Source organism: Arachis ipaensis, chromosome B06 (assembly GCF_000816755.2).
Source record: "Arachis ipaensis cultivar K30076 chromosome B06, Araip1.1, whole genome shotgun sequence".
Taxonomy (NCBI): Eukaryota; Viridiplantae; Streptophyta; class Magnoliopsida; order Fabales; family Fabaceae; genus Arachis; species Arachis ipaensis.
Window position 1 is genome coordinate 77,456,408 of NC_029790.2, and position 3,972 is coordinate 77,460,379.

A 3,972-nucleotide genomic window follows, 5' to 3' on the forward strand; every position below is an offset into this window, starting at 1 on the left:
ATAAAGAAATACAGCGAAGAAATTAAAGTAAGAAAGCTAAGCCCTCATCTTCTCTTCGTGAAACCAGCAAAGAGCGAAGAACGTTCTTCCTCCTTCCACCGACCGAACCCTAACCCAGCCATCAGAATCAGAGACGCATCGCACCACAGCTCTCCATGAAGGCGTAAATTGCACCATCATCGCAAGTCACCAGGAAGCCCCAAATCGCAACTCACCATCCTCGCACCATCATCGTCGTTGCGCTGCGTTCTTCCCGAATCGTTGTTGTCTCCTTCTTCCCGGCGTCGCTGAGTCTCTCCTCTCCGCGGCGTCGGTGCTTTTCTCCTCTCCGAGGCTTCACTGCTTCTCCACGGTGTCCTTGATCTCCCCTGTTCTGCTTCTGCTTCGCTGCTTCTACCTTACTGCTTATGCTTCAGTGTCTTGGCTGATTGTGGATTGTGCTTTGCTACTGTTGCTTCGCTATTGCTGGTTTGCAGCATTGGCCGTTTGTGGGGTTGTCATCTGTGGTAAGTGGTGTCCTTCTCTGATTTTCTGTTTCTTAGTTAGGGCTTGATTTGTTGTTGGGTATTTTTGTTAGCTGTGGAAAGTGGTGATATTTGTGAACATGAGCAAGATGAGGGTGAATATTGACTGAGCTTTTGTTCTGGTTTGAATTTGGACTGGGTACTTGTGATATGAACATGGAGCTTAGGTTAGTTTGTTATTTAAGGTAGCAAAACTTTTATTATCTGCGAGTAGTGTGTTCGATGTCATTATGGTTCTGTTTCTTTGCTCTCTGTCAGGTGTTCTATGATGGATTCCCAATAACTCTTTATTGAGGATTATAGAGTAATTTCTATATCGCTGTTTCTCAATTGTTTATTATTTATTTTATTTATCTGCTTTGTTTATTTTAGCCTTGTTGTATAATGTTATTATTTGAGTGAGTTATGGACTGCTTTTCATATTGGTTGGTTTCATCTGGGATAACAGAGGAATTTCATGCTTATTCCAACTATTTGACTTAGAGATCAACATAAATTCTGCTATTCTTCTTACATGCCTCAATTAACCAGGATAAATATTTATTATTTTAAATATTTGATGGAAAATGTGATGCTTATAGATGCTCCCCATTCTTGATTCGCGGTTACAATGACCAAATACCAATCGATGACCCCTTTGAATATATGTATATAATACTGGTTTTAATGGCAATCTGGCTTGCTGCTTCTCCGATTTCTGCTCTTCTTTTCTTAAGCATATCAATGGTTAAGTCAATTTTATAAGCCTGTAGCATATTGCAAGCTAAGCTTTAGCAGAAAACTAAAAACAGCATCATTTCATTTGAGGTAATACATTTTTCTTTAATTTGTTGTTAACAAATAATGAAGTTCCAACCCATCAGGATTGACAGGTAGGTGACTGCTGGACGCTGACTCATCATAATGCACAAAAATCAAACCTTAAGCAAGGTTTTTATTAACAACAAAAACAACTAAAATTCTCATGAAATGTTAATTCTGATTATATCCAAAATAATAATTATTATGGGGGTTTGGAGGATGTCATTGTTAGACAGATAGACTTAAATACAGTCCCACATATGTTGCTTTCATTCTTCAAAGTTCAAACGGCTACTTGTGCTGTAGTTTTGGGTTATATCCATAACACTCTCTCTCCAAAAACCTCCAAAATTAGTCATTCCTTTCTTCTAATCACTCGCTCTTTGCTTTGCACCATTCTTTACAGCTAGCATTTTCTATTTGTTATTTTCTATTTCTTTCATCATTATTATTAATATTATTGTTTACTGTCTTATTCATTTGGGTGCCCCTTTTATCTACTTTTCTTAATAATTAATTATGGTGCCTGATGCATGTCTTGTAAAGGGAACTCCCACACCAATATCAGCCTTTCATTTTCAACATGTGTCACTTGTGACTCATCACACATTAGGAACCCCCCTTCCTCTTTTTCTTTTCTAAAATCTTCTTATCAACCACAATTGAAATTACGATGTGTTAGTTTGTGAACTAAAATTTAAAGAGTAATGATAATATTATTCTGCTCTTGATAATTCTATTGTTTGATTTTTTAGTTATATATCACTTTTGAAAATAAGATTTTTAAAAACTGGTTTTAAAAGTGACTTTTTTGTTAAAAAATCTGGTTATGAATTACTTATATTTTTATTCTTTGTTGCTGTTTTAGTTTGTCTCTTTAAAACCAGAAAAAGAGAATCAAATAGCAGATCTCTCTGTAGCTGTGATTACCTTAGACATTGAGCTACACTACAGGTAAATCATTTAATATATTATCTTTTTAAATTTGTTTGAACATTTAATTGTTAAGAATATTTACTGATTAATTGTTTGCTTAAGCTTCTTTGCATAGTTTGTTAGATACAAATTGTTAGTCTCTTGATTGGTTGAGATGTTCTCTTCCGAACATGTGTGGTTGACTTCTAGAAATTTTTTAGAAGCAATAAGCTCTTGATTAGAAAAAATCACTTATAGTTAGTCTAAAACATATGCCCGTGTTCTTTTATTTTAGTTGACAAAGTAATGGACAAAGAGTGGACTAGTTTACCAAGACATACTGAGGGTTACCAACATGGTGTTAATTCATTTTTGGATTTTGCCTTTTCTAAAGGTAGACCACAAGGACAAGAAATTCTTTGTCCTTGTTCTATATGTAATAACTTTAGTTGGGGGCGAAGGGATGAAGTTTATGATCATTTAATAAGTAAGGGATTTCAAAAAGGTTACACTGTGTGGGTTCATCACGGCGAAAGGATAAGTCACATGGATAGTGAATCCGATGAGAGTGAAGTCCATGAAGGATTTGTCGACGACATTCATGGGCTGCTAAACGAGACATTTCGGCATGTGCTTGAACGAGATAAAGATGCCGATGGGCCAAACGAAGATGCAAAAAAGTTTTATAACTTGCTTGAAGAAGGAAAACAAGAGTTATATCCTGGCTGTAAAAAATTTTCGACATTATCATTTGTTATCCGATTGTATTTGTTGAAGACTCTTAATGGTTGGAGCAACGCATCCTTTACTGCTCTACTTGAATTACTGAAAAAAGTGATTCCTCATTTGAATATTCTTGATTCTTTCAATAAAATCAAGGCCACGCTAAAAGATTTAGGACTTGGTTATAATAAAATTCATGCTTGTCCCAACGATTGTGTTCTGTTCCAGGATACATATGAAGATAATGAATTTTGTCCAATTTGTGGAGCTTCCAGGTACATAGAAAATGTTGAGGTAGATATAGAAGTTGATAAGTTGAAGAAAAAACCTGTGCCTGCGAAGGTTTTGAGGCATTTTCCCTTGATTCCAAGGCTTAAGAAGCTGTTCCTGTGTTCCAAAACAGCTGAATCATTAAGGTGGCATGATGAACATCGTTCAAAGGATGGAAAGTTAAGACACCCAGCTGATGGCCAATCATGGAAAGACTTTGACAGGCTTCATCCCGATTTTGCTAAAGAATCTCGTAACATAAGATTAGGGCTAGCTAGCGATGGATTTAATCCATTTAGAACCATGGCATCTCCCATAGTACATGGCCGGTAGTTTTGGCCGCATACAATCTTCCTCCATGGTGTTGCATGAAACCAGAGTATGTCATGATGTCCTTGCTCATCCCTGGACCATGTTCGCCTGGAAAAAGCATTGATGTGTATCTTCAACCATTAATTGAAGAGTTGAAGGTTTTATGGGAAGTTGGAGTGGAAACATATGATGCTTCAAAGAATCAAACTTTTCAACTACATGCAGCACTTTTATGGACATAAGTGACTTTCTAGCTTATGCTATGTTATCCGGTTGGAGCACAAAGGGAAAGTTAGCATGTCCTTGCTGTAATTATGACACCTCATCTTGTTATTTAAAACATAGCCGGAAGATGTGCTACATGGATCACCGTAAATTTTTGGCTATGGATCATCCATATAGGATGGACAAAAGATCTTTCAATGGC

General features: G+C 36.6%; 1 long non-coding RNA gene across 1 annotated transcript in view; it reads left to right on the forward strand.

Moving 5' to 3' along the window:
* The window catches only part of LOC110263360, a 7,479-nt gene continuing 5,741 nt past the window's right edge, over positions 2,235-3,972 (forward strand). Inside the window, exon 1 of the long non-coding RNA XR_002348869.1 lies at positions 2,235-2,279. This is a non-coding gene — a long non-coding RNA (uncharacterized LOC110263360). The remainder of the gene's footprint in view (positions 2,280-3,972) is intronic.